The sequence below is a fragment of the Corvus brachyrhynchos genome, unplaced genomic scaffold, assembly GCF_000691975.1.
Source record: "Corvus brachyrhynchos isolate BGI_N302 unplaced genomic scaffold, ASM69197v1 scaffold142, whole genome shotgun sequence".
Classification (NCBI taxonomy): Eukaryota; Metazoa; Chordata; class Aves; order Passeriformes; family Corvidae; genus Corvus; species Corvus brachyrhynchos.
Genome location: NW_008237226.1, coordinates 8012899 through 8026691, shown reverse-complemented (window position 1 = coordinate 8026691; position 13793 = coordinate 8012899).

The following is a 13793-nucleotide window of genomic DNA, read 5'->3' as shown; positions in this document are numbered from 1 at the left end:
TGGCCCAAGGCTCGGGAGTGGCGCGTAAGCTGCCGTCTGAAGGGATGCGGGGCGATCCCGCAGCCGGGGGTGGAATCAAGGGTGGGGGAGAGGGGAATAGGAAGGTCGCGCAGCCCCGCTTTGCGGCAGAGGGACTAAAGGGGACAGAGCAGGGTTCCATCCGGTGTTTCAGCCGTGGTTCAGAATCCAAGTAACAGAGTCATGTATGTTGGAAAAGACCTTTGAGATCATCGAGTCCAACCTGTGACTGAACCACCATGTCAACTAGACCACGGCACCAAGGGCCACGTCCAGACTTTCCTTAAACACCTCCAGGGACAGTGACCACCACGTCCCAGGGCAGTCCGTTCCAATGTCTAATCACCCTTTCTGTGAAGAAATTCGTCCTAATGTCCAACCTACCCCCCCATTCCCCCCAGCCGGTGCAGCTTAAGCCCATGTCCCCTCGTCCTATTGCTAGTTCGCCGTGCTGCTCGCAGCTATGAGCGCCCTCTCCTTCTATCCTCAGCTTCGTGGTACCTTGTGAGGCACCATTGCTATTTTCTGTGCCCTTTTTGGTAGTCTGGTGGAAGTTCCTCACCCTATTGTGCTTTGGGAGAAAGGAGATCCTTGTGAGAGCAAAGCGGTGGCAGAGGTGCCAGAGACGAGGTGCAGTGCGTTTTCATAACTCACGTCGCATTATACAATGTTGCTTGTACTGCGGATGTTTGTCTGGGGCATGGGCGTGAGATGTTCTCCCAAGGATTTGCCAGAGCAAGATGAAGTGCGTTGGAAGTGAATTACTTGTGATGGCTTCTCTTTATGGGTCTGCCTCTTGTTCACAAAAAGCACTACCCACTGTCTTTGGAAACGCAGGAGACAACTCTGTGGGGCTGCGGGAGCACCAAAGGGATGAGAACTGTGCAGGGGGACACAGCTCAGATGGAAAGCTGGGAGCATGTGTCGATCTGTTGGACGGTAAGAGGGCTCTGCAAAGGGACCTGGACAGGCTGGATAGATGGGCTGAGTCCAACAACATTAAGTTTAACGAGTCCAAGTGCTGAGTCCTGCACTTTGGCCACAACAACCCCCTTCAGTGCTACAGGCTGGACAGTGGCCAGGCAGAAAGGGACCCGGGGGTGCTGGCTGACAGCTGACTGAACATGAGCCAGCAGTGTGCCCAGGTAGTCAAGAAGGCAAATGGCATCCTGGCCTGTATCAGGAATAGTGTGGCCAGCAGGACCAGGGAAGACATTCTTCCCCTGTACTGCACTGGTGAGGCTGCACCTTTAGTACTGTGTCCAGTTCTGGGCCCCTCAGTTTAGGAAGGACACTGAGATGCTCAAACACATCCAGAGGTCGGCAATAAGGCTGGTGAAGGGCTTGGAACACAAGCCCTATGAAAAATGGCTGAGGGAGCTGGGGTTGTTTAGCCTGGAAAAAAGGAGGCTCAGGGGAGACCTTATCACTGTCTACAAGTGCCCAAAAGGAGGGTGCAGTCAGGTGGGGGTCGGTCTCTTTTCCCAGGCAACCACTGACAGAAGGAGAGGGCACGGTCTTAAGCTGCAGCAGGGGAAGTTTAGGTTAGATGTCAGAAAAAAATTCTTCCCTGAGAGAGTGGTTGGGCAATGGAAACATCTGCCCAGGGAGGGGGTGGAGTCACTGTCCCCGGACGTGTTTAAAAAAAAAGACTGGACCTGGCACTTAGTGCCATGGTTTAGTTGATGAGGAAATGTTACATTAGGTCATAGGTTGGACTTGATGATCTCAAAGGTCTTTTCCAACCTAGTTCATTCTGTGATTCTTTTCTTCTGTGAAGAAGCTCTGCCTGGTTTGGGAACCTCGACTTACCTGCAGGAATGAATCAAGCTGGCTGTAGTTCATGATTCACACCATGTATGGCAGTGCAAGGACAAGCATAGGGTCAAGGTTTGAGAGAAAAAATGAGGAAGAGAGGTCCTTATGACTACTCGGGATCACTACGAGGCTGGGGCAGGGTGCTTCAGAGGCTGTGAGGAGACAGGCTGCCTCCAGCAGCCACCCAGAGCAGGTGCAGCTCTGGGGCCATCTGCAGTACAGTTGTGCCTGCAGTGTGCACAGCACCTGGTAGTGGGACCAGGACATGATCAACACAGAAAATAACTTTCTCCCAGCCAAGCATGTGCTTAGAGAAAAAAAACTTTCATTTATCTTTAAACTGGCCAATGCCAGCCCACTGATTCTCTTTATCCTTGGAACTTCTTGGTATTTTTTTGGAAGTGTAAGAAGTCTTGGCTTGCAGTAGTCTCTAGCTTTCATTATCCAGTTCAAGTACTGGTGAGTCCTGCATCACAGGGGGCTTGAGTCTTCTTATCTAGCCAGGCACAGTACTGGAAGAGGCTGGCATGTCCCATGTCCCTCTGCTAGATCTCCACCCGAACTTCTGGCCCATCACTGTTCAAGGTTCCTGACGTATCCATATAAAGCTCTCTGTACAGCCAGATTGACCATGGTATTTTGTGAGTTCTTAACTATGAAACTGTATGTGTCAGATACCTTGAACAGGTGCCTGGCATGCTCAGGACCAATATGGAGTTTGTATCTCACTTTAAAGCATCACCTAATCCCAAATTTGGAAGGCTCAGGTCTAACTAGTAATTTCACTGGCTATTAGCTTTTGGATCTGGCTCAACTTTACACTGATCTAGGGAGCACAAAGCACAGTGTGAAAAATACTCATAGCTTCCAGCTGTACAAACAGAAAGTAAGAACACCAAGTCTTTGCCTTTCACATTGTTTTAAATAATAGTGGCAGCCAGTCACATTTACCTGAATCGTCACACAACGGGGGATGTGCCAGAAAAGGTCGAGCAAAAAGGTTTTTGGAGTAGGTTTGGGAGATCCCACTGAATTCTGGCAACTGAATTCTCTCAATACAAGTTTATTCAAGAGAAATATTACTAGTAAATTACAATTAGCATGGAGATTTTTATCAAATCAGAATTTCGCACCTTAAACTGCAGCAGTTTTTATCCAATACTTCCAGCCCTCAAACTAACCTATAAGGCCCCGCACAGGCAAGAATTTTACAAGACTGCTGGAGAGAGATTTTTCCCCTGCCGTGATAGAAGCAACAGTTGAAATCAGTACGGGCTTTAGAGATAGTTCTCCATATCTGTAGTGAATCTGTAGAGATGTTTCCAGTTAAAGACTTCTCACTACTTGGCAGAGCATTTCCTCCATAGCTTTGGCACAAACAGAATGCTTTGGGGTTTTTATCTCTTTACAGCTGTCATGATGAAAGGGAACATATCTCTGACTATCTGTTTGCCTTGTGTTATTTTCACTTTGAAAGTACATGTTAAAGATAACGTTGTAGTAAAAGAAATAGAAACACTGTAAAATCAAGCTCAGCCATAAATCCTCAAGGTTACCTTAAATATAATTTATTTGTTATAAGCTAAAATAACTCAAGGAAAACAGATTAACCAATAATATAAAGGTAAAGAATATACACCAACTGTATAGTCTTGAAAAAAAATGAAAAATATGTGGTAAGAAGATGTAGAACTTAGAAGCAGTGCTTAAATATGTGATGAGGTACTTAAAATGTTGCTGAAATGAGACACTGAGATTGGGATAATCAAGACGCGGTTCCTGTGATTATGAAAGAGTATTTTGCAGTAAAGAGATACAGAATGCACAACATCCAGTATTGCAGGTTCATGAATTGAATAGATTATGTCTATATGAGGATTGCATACGTAAACAGAGATACAGAAATTAATCAGTTCAGAAATACATGGTAGGGGGTAGTATGCAATACTAGTGCTAGTAGGAGGGGTATGAAATAGAAATACTCAGATGGCAGAAGGAGAGAAGCTGAAATCATCACCTTTGGACTGAGTTATGGGACAGCTGCAAGTAATATGAGCTCTTAGTTCTCATAGATCACTAAAGGAGTGCAGTTTGTACTTCCGATAGTACATCAGTAAAGAAATCCAAGCAATGAATCTGCTTTCAAGTTGAGTTTTGTGGCTGGGATATGATAAGTGAGTCAAGGCCTTGAAAGGTCTGGAGTTAGCCATCCATAAAGCAGCTGATTGCACCAGTGTGCAGCCTCCCAGGTCTTGCAAGCAAGAGACTTAGACCCTGGAAGTACCAGTGAAAAATTATATTTACTTCTAATTTTCTCCCAAGATGAATAGCAATCCACTAGCATTGGTTGTCTGAAAAAATTTAAGGCTGCCCACATTTATTTCATCCTTTAGGAATATAAGCTGCTAATTCTGTGAATATTGAAGGTAATGAAACCTGGTTTTCTATGGATTTTTCTCTTGGTTGGCTATTATTTACCTGAATTATATTTTCTATTATGACTGCATGTACCTAACGTCTTCTACTGCAGGGCATTTTGACAGCAACATGCAGGCTGCCATGCTCAGAAGTGGAAATTTTTAGAAATTTGCTGACTGGATAGGAAGTTACTATATGTTGGCTCCTAAATGTTCAGTTCCTTGTGTCTCCTGCCTGGTTATCTATTTCTATGAAATTTCTGTAAACGATATTATCTCTCAAACTCCACTGAAGCTGGGTAATGCTTTCAAGGTTATTGGAACTTGGGACAGACAGAGAGACAGAGATTGCATAAACCTTGTTTTCATACAGCCTACCAGGCTAAGATTGGATTGCATCCTATCTGAATGCTGAGCTGGGAACAGAACCCATTTTTATCTACAAGCAATCTCCAAGTCCAGAAAAACGAATGAACAAACAAACAACAACAAAACAAACAAAAAAAAGAATGTGAAAACTGTAATCCCCATCTCATCTAGAGTATAAAGAATGGGGGATTGTGTCCATTCGTCTATTGCTGGTGATAGAGAAGATACTTATGATTTCCTGTAATTACTTTAGGTTCATCATTACTTCACTGGGAGTTTTGTATTTAAGGAAAGGAGGCTTTGCAGAACTATTACAGTTGTTTGTGTAGATTGGGTTCCTTTTCCACCATAAGTAGTCCAGGAAATAGTTATGCTGCTATAATGTAAAGATCATGTTTTTTTCAAAATTTCTCACTAGTTCATGAGGACACCCAAAAGAAAATGTTCATTCCCTATACTACAGTTTTCTTATTAAGAAACTTTGGAAAAGAGATACAAAATAAGACAAAAATAAGAAACATAATTTTAAGTGATCTTACCCTTTATTCCTGTTTTCCTGCAAGTCACCCTAGTCCCAGGATGCACTAGACTGATTTATAAGGATTTGCAACAGTGACTTCACTGCAATATAGCAAAATATGTTAAGTTTCATAATTGAAGCGCAGGTAAAGTCACACTCAAGCCAAAACAAAAAAAAACCCCTCATACTAATGTATATTAAAACTTATACTAATGTATGTTAAAAACAAATTCCACTATCTTATTTTGGGCTTTTGAAAGTTCAGTTTTGAAGCATCCTTTTTTGCCCTCCTAAAGTATTATCTGTACTTGAGAGTTGCTGCTGTTAGTGGTATTCTATGGTAAATATTTTCAACACAATACTTGAATGTAATTTGTCACAGACACTTTCAATGCTCTGTATTTTCTGATGGTGGGGCCTGGGCAATGAGTTATTTTGCGTGAATAAAACATAAGCAGTATTTTATAAGTGATGTGTTTCTGATACACTGCACAGCTAAAGGTAGCTGTTATTGCAACACTCCATGGTCTTCTGCTATATGTACTTTATAGTTGCTCTTTGTTCACTGCATGTGCACAAACTTTAAATTCTGCCTTAGCTGACAAATCAATGAGATGATTACATTCTGTAAGAACATGGGTTTTGCCCATTCCTCCACAACTCTGATGCTGTATAGGAACTGTGTTGCACTTGCTGCAATACGTGCTTCCTATACCTTCTGAGGAAAATGGCCCTTATTTCTCCTGTTTACATATTCTCACCTTTCTTTTTGAAAAAAACAGCTGAATATTGATGAGGAAAAACTACAACTGACAACAATCCACAGATCTAGACAAAGAATAAATCTTTGGATCGACTGGGTGAATGTCCTCATGATTACGCTTTTAATGCTTTTGAATATCTTCTTTCAAAACAAGGTTTTTTACAAATTATATGCAGAACCATTTGTCTTTACCTTAGAGGAGTGGCTTTGGGGGGCAGATGTGGCCACCTTCAGCCATGCATATGGGCATAGAATAATACTATTGTGAGCAACCCCATTGATCTTAGGCTCATCTAATTTACATGTGATCTGTGCTGCAGTTTCTGATGGAGGAAAGTGCAAACAAGTATAGTCTATATTATTTCTAATGCATGGCTTGTCTAGCTATTCGAATTGGCATTATGAAGAGTTAAAACTAATACTGTGAAGTTTTTTAAATTATGTAGCTCCTCAGGGGAAGATTTCAACTACCAATGGAATATTTGGCCTTTAAGCACTCAAAGTTATTTAACTTTTAAAAAGAATGTTTTTAACACATATTTGGGGGAAAATGGCATGTGTATGAGTTACATAAACCTCTGAGAAGATCTAGTTTCATGTGTTTGGAAGGTTGTGTGACTGATGATGACTGTCTCTCACTTCACTAACACAACAAAATCAGTATGTCATGATGCAATAAATAAAAACGGTTTTGCTATTTTAAAATTTTTTATTTGATCAGCGCCAAGAAAATCCACTTTTACTTAAAAAGCTCCCATACTGTTCTTCTAAAACACCTTGGGAGAAATCTGCAATTGTGTTCTCCATCTTGCATTTAGGGCTCTCCCACCTGGTGTAAGACTCAAGAGTCAATCTGTGCAACCTTCTGGACAGTTTATTTCATTATTTATGTAAAGAGATTGATTATGGCATCAGTCTTACAGATACATGAGTACTTTTCTGAGCCACAAAATACAAGAAATGGTACCCGTAACAGATAAGTAAGAGACAACAGAAGGTGCAGCCTTAGGAGCAACAATGTGAACAGATAACATTGAGGAAAATATTTCACATACAGCCTAAAGCCTGTTCCTGGTATTTTAGCTTAAGTGTTCTTTATTGTATGCACTGCAGCAGTAAATATCATATTTATCAGTTGCATATGTCAAGACATCTTTGGTAGCCTATTGCAGCAAAATAATAGACTGTTTGGTCAACGTTTAAAATCACATTATGTTAGCCTGACAGCTAACCAACCTGCAAACGCATGGTTTATTTTGGGAGTGCTGTTCAAAACATTAAGCAGTGTAAGGGTTTTGTTATTGTGGTCATGTCCAGCCACACTCAGCCTCTCCTGAAAGTTTGCCAGGGGAAGGTGCCAGAAGATGTGAGTTTTTATATTTTGGAAAATAGAGGCAACCAGTTAGCAGAGGTTACTTACATTTCTAGAGGTTTAGCTTTCCATCAATTACAATTTTTACTTATTACTGACTAGACCAGAGTCAGAAACTATGTAAGGGATTTAGAAATTTGTAAGTGGCTTAGAAATGGAACACCCTGAATTCCCTTACTTCTTAACAGGGTCTTCCACATAATGGCAATGGTAGTTTTTAATTCTTGCCCACTCAGGTGGTCTTTAGCTTTAATAGTTCATTTAATAAACAAAAGCTCTTTTTTCTCCTATGTCCATCTCATATAAGTTTGATATTAGAAAACATTTTTATTATAAAAAACTGTCATAGTTTGTGAAAGCAAATGAAAATAAATAAATCTGTTTTAAGCAACTGTTCAGCTAAAAGTTACACTTTAAAGTTAATTTTATTTCTTTAGAAAAATACTTTAATAATTTTTAGTTGGGATATTCGCGGTTCAAAAGTGCTTTCAGAGACTGCTCATGTTTCTGTTGTAATGTGCTCTGCAGTATTTTAGTGGAATACATATAGAAGAGATGGAACTAGAAATTAATATTTTAACTTATCATTATCATCAAAATAATTTGTCATGGAAAAGATGATTGTATAATTGCATTGTGATTATCTTAAGAAGTATAATTTGTTATGTCTGATTTTTTGTCTACTTTTGCACTTCTTCAAAATAGGATCCTATTAAAATGTTTTTCATTACTGTCATGAGAACTGCATTGAAATATTTTATTGATAATTTAATGAAGCTATTATTGCATGGTCCCTTACTGCAAAAGTAGTTCAGCCTGTGTGGTGGGTTGACTCTGGCTGGATGCCAGGTACCCTGCACCAAAGCCATTCTATCAGTTCCCTGCACAGCTGGACAGGGGAGTGAAAATACAGTGAAAGGCTTGTGAGTTGAGATAAGGCCAGAGAGTTCTCTCACCAATTATTGTCACAGGCAAAACAGACTGAACTTGGGAATGTTAATTGAATTTATTACTAACAAAATGAGAGCAGGATAGTGAGAAATAAAATTAAATTTTAAAAACACCTTCCCCCCACTTCTCCCTCCTTCCCAGTTCTACCTCCTCACAAGCTTTACCTCCTACCCCCCAGCAGTGAAAGGAGACAGAGAATGAGGGTTATGGTCAGTGAATCACATGTTTTTCCTGCCGCTGCTCAGGGAGAGGGGTCCTTCCCCTGCTCCACCGTGGGGTCTCTCCCAAAGGAGACAGTCCTCCATGAATTTCTCCAGCATGAATCCATCACATGTAGGTCACTCTTCCATGGGGTGCAGTCCTCCAGGCACAGCGTGCTCCAGGATGGGTTCCTCACAGGGTCACAAGCCCTAACAGGAGACCTGCTCCAGCATGGGCTCCTCTCTCCACAGATCTGCTGGTCCCTGCCAGGACCCTGTTCCAGCATGGGTCTCCCACGGGTTCACAGCCCCCTCTCAGGCATCCACCTGCTCTGGCGTGGGGCTCCTCCATGGGCTATGGATGGATCTTTGCATCCCCGTGATCCTCCATGGGCTGCAGGGGCACAGCTGCTTCACCATGGGCTGCACCCCGGGCTGCAGGGGAATCCAGCTCTGGTGCCTGCACCACCTCCTGCCCCTCCTTCTCCACTGATCTTGGTGTCTGCAGAGTTGTTCCTCTCACATATTTTCACTCCTCTCTTCCCTGGTGACAATACATCTGCACAATAACTTTTTTTCTTCTTATCACAGAAGCATTACTATCACTTATGACTGGCTCGGCCTTGTCCAACAGCAGGTTGTCCTGGAGCTGCCTGGCACTGGCTCTGCCAGACATGGAGAAAACTTTTGACAGCTTCTCACAGAAGCCACCCCTGTAGCCTCCCCCACTACCAAAACCTTGCCACACTAACCCAATACAGCCTAGATGGACTTTTTACAAAGAGTATGTTCCTACAGTAGTGTCTTTAGTCAGTACACAAGGACAACGTATTCATTCCTGTAATACGCTACATAATTTAATTATTTTTCAAGGAAGCAGAGAATTTCATTCCAACAAAGAGCAATGCCATTTCTAAACATAATAATACTATATAAAATTATATGTGTATTTTTTGTTCTGTAATACAGGAGAGAGCTTTAGTTGTTGAATGGCATTGTGGAGATTTGAAGAATACAGACTTAAGTTTCTTAAAGATTAAACTAACTTTTTTTTCTTTATTTTTTTCAATGAATCATGCTTATTTCAATCTGCACATAGTGCCCACAGATATCTGATTCTAGATAGAGTGTTATTCATTCATAAATGACTGCTTCTCTGTTGCTATGGCTTTAGATTTCAAAAATTAACCTTTTCATTTTCCTTCCTTTTTTGAGTGGTGGATACCACAAATAATATGCATTTGTTGCTAAATAGATCAGAGAATTTCCATTTTATCTTGCAGCTGTGAGCCTCACAGAGCTTTGGTTGACCTTATGTTTTGTCTTAGCAAAGAGTCCAGTAACAGGATTATAAACTTGCAGTTAAAGGATTGGTGTCTCGGGTAAAGCAACGATCATTAAGAATAAGTAGATCTAACTGTGCACCTCATTTCTAGATGTTTAGTATGTTGTGTGTCCAATAATCTTTTAACAACCAGTTTCCCACAAGTATACATATCTTAAAGTGTCACCATAACTGGGAAATAATCTAAAATAACCAGAAATCATTTTATGCCAGTTGTGAATGGAAAAACAGCTGTATAACATTTGTATAAGGTCTGAAGAAGTTTTTAGCAGTGGTAAAAATACACCTTTGACTAATTATGAGATAAGCTATTCAATTGATAACTAACTTGTTTGAAATTAAAACCAGAGTTGTAATACAGGTAGCCTGAACATTCAAAGGAAAGTATACAACATTTATGGTTGTGCATAAGGCAAACAGCAAAATGGATTACATAAATTAGCCTAAATTAGACCATGAGAAAATAAAACCTACAGATGAACACATTTAAAACCATATAAAATTACTGCTTAGGTTGTTTGGAAAATGGAGGAAAAAATAAATGCTTGAAGGACAGATTTTATGAATTGAGGAGTTCACAGCTTATTTTGGAAGTGTGAAGATTTCACTGATGTAACGCAGTCATGAAATCTGTGTTTCTGAGGATGTTTATGTGCAAAGTAGAGTGTTTGGACATTTCTGTGAGCAAGTGTGAAGAGCAAGAAGATTTTACCTCTCAATTTAAATTAAACATGTGGAAAAAGTTGGCTGACGTTTTTCCAGTCTGCTGATTTGATTTTCTTTCATGTAATTTCATGCTCTGTGAGAAGAATAACGTTCTTGAGGGAGGACATGCCACTACGAGGATTGGTGGAATATAAGAATATCTGGTGTGCAAGGATATCTAGCTAACAACTAGTAACCTTAAAAACCAAGGACAAGAAGCAAGAGAAGCATTGAACACCGATACAGCAACACTGAGGGAGATAGCAAGACAAGGAGAAATACAGGGGTCCTTTGGACACCGACTGATGGCCGCTGAAGGAACCTCAGAAGAATGACCTTGAAGAAGTTCAACCAGAACTTTGTTGCTGAAAGAACAAAGAAAGCAAGAAACAAGATTTTTGTAGACCTCATGGGGAGGTGCAAGCTTCCAAAGGAACATTTGAAGGGACTTCAAAGGTTCTGTAAAACTTACTAAGGCTTTTTCAGGGGGTTGTGGGAATGAACAAAATTTATTATATCACACATGGCCAAAAGCAGGGAAAGGAAGACAGGATGAAGGTCCAGAAAGGAATGAGTGGAAAAAAGGAGAGGAGAATAAAATGGATCGGTCATGAGTGAAACAAGCTGCTGGCCAGTACAGTTCCCTAGCTAAGCCTTTGGGCTTGATTACCTCAGTGTAGCTTATCATGCAGTTAAACTATTGTTCCCACGTGGATGTGTCTGATCAACAGTGAGCTTCACAACAGACTAGCAGGCGGCTGGGATGAAAGTTCAGGGTGCTTACACATGTATGCTGGTGCCACAGGATGAAGGGGCCCATGGTTCCAGGGGACAGTGATGGGAGAGATGGTTTAGCTGCCAGAGGGGCCCATTTGTGTGTGTGTGTCTGTGAACAGCACAGCTGGAGTAGCTGGTGAGTTGAGTAAGAAGACTGAGCTTGGCACTGGAGGGGCTGGCATCTGATAGTTGGTGACTGAAGGGACTCTAGACCTGGACTAGCTGGCAAAAAGCCTCGTCTGTGCATGCTAGCAAGCATTGAGCCTAGTTAGCTGGCAAGTAAGGCATGATCAGACCACCAGTTTTGTTCATGTTCATGTTAGTGCTTTTGGTGTAAACCTGTGGGTGTGCAGGGGCCAGTGAAGGCACTGCCCTCTCCTTGGGTTGCTCTGTGCTGCCAGATGTATGTCTGTGCATATTTGGGATACCTGGCTAGCCAAAATTCTGGACCTGGGAAAAGCCACAGCAGCATACTCTGCAACAGGGAAAAGCCCTGGGGGTCTTACGGCCCACCAGGTTAGCTTATCTTAACAGCCAGCTCCATGTCCTTATGCCTGCATATCTACACCATGCCCTTGCTGTGTACAAACATAAGAGCTGCATGTTGGCAGATGCACTTGTCTATATGGAGAAGTCAGTATGTCAGTAATTTGAGGCCTTGCTTTTTAGCTGATTCTCAGAGGTGGTGATAGTGATTTTATAAACATACATATGTCCCAGAATTTGAAGACTTTCTGGGAATAACTGAAGTTAATGAGCAAGTGCAGAAGAGAAGTCTGAAATGTCTGTCTAAAACGTAGGTGTGTTTATAGGAGCCCTATTCATATATCATTGTAGCACATTGATTTAATGTCTTATTTCAAGTCCACCTAGTGGATCTCTGGGAATGACATAGCTTTTGCCATCAATATGATCAGACTGAAAAGTTGTTTTTCTGTCTTCATTTTTATCCCCAAATGTACACTTTTGACACTTGATTTGTGACGGCTGACACCTCAAAGCTTATATATGGCTGAAGAGTTAAGCAGCACAGGGCCAGACAGAATGAGATAGCTATAATCTCTCAAACATACAATACTCTCTGACATAGAGTGTGAAAATCATCAGCCTGTGAATAGTGTCATATAGAAAAAATACTAAAATTAATAGAAAATTACTTGAGTTTTGACTTAGAGAATGTTACACTTTTAAACTACCTGGTATATATTTTTCATCCCCTTCTCTTTCTTTTCAAGGATATAGTAATAAAAATTTTATTCCTGTATTTCAAATCCACTCACATGTCCCAATTGATAAGGAAGGGAAGGGAAGGGAAGGGAAGGGGACAAGGAAGAAAGAGCCAAAGTCTTTCCCAGCAGGTTTCTGGATTTTTCAGTGCTGTGCTAGAAGAAGGGACAACTAAACTACAAAGATAGACTTTGTTCTCTGTATTTGCTTGGAAAAGGATCATTGAAATGAAGGTAGAATTTACCAGGCTTTTTTACCAGGAAAGGAAAACTGAAGTTGCTACACCCAGAGTTAGTATACCAAATTTTTATGTCTGTTTAAAATCAGTTTGCTGTAAAGCTGTATTTTCCTGATGGGAAGAAACATATTTTGTATCTCAAAAAATCCGGAAGATGATTTTGAAGGTTTGGAAGAGTTTAACCCCACTACTACATGTGATCATATATAGATGATGTTTTTAACTCCTTAGTGTTGGTCAGATTGGAGTTTGGGTGAGAATGGCCTGCCTTCGTCCAAGAAAACAGATGATGGAACAGATTTTGTAGGTAAAATGGCCACTAAAAATGTACAGATGGGTAAGAGGCTTAGAAGAAAAGACAAATACATGATTTCAGGCCTCCATATATGATCAGCTAAGTATGTTTTGAGAATAGTTACACTCACAATTTGAAGAGTGAAACCTGAGTTCATGGGAAAGGCTATTTCAACCTCCTTGAACTGGGAAAGTTGCAATAATGCATGAAAGCAATTCCCAGACACTGAAAGGATTTTTTGTGTCAGAAAGTCAGAAGGCTTTTCAAAGAAGCCAAATTTCATAGAACTGTAGACTCATAATCATAGAATCATAGAATAGTTTATGTTGGAATGGGGTGGAAAGATCACATAGTCCAACCCCCCAGCAGTGAGCCGGGACATCTTCAACTCCATCAGGTTGCTCAGAGCCCAGTCCAGCCTGACTTTGAATATTTCCAAGGATGGGGCATCCACCAACTCTCAAGGCAACCTGTCAGTTTCTCACCACCCTCATAATAACAAATTTCTTCCTTATATCTAGCCTCAATTTACTCTCATTTAGTTTAAAATCATTACCCCTGTCCTATTGCAACAGGCCCTACTAAAAATTTGTCCCCATCTTTCTTATAGGTCCCTTTACATATTGAAAGGTCTCCACTGGCGCCTTCTCTTCTCCAGGCAGAACGACTCCAACTGTCTCAGCCTGTCTTCAGGGGAGAGATGCTCCATCCCTTTGATCAAGTTAGTTGGCCCTCCTCTGAACTTGCTCCAACAGGTCCATGTTCCCTGGAACCCCAG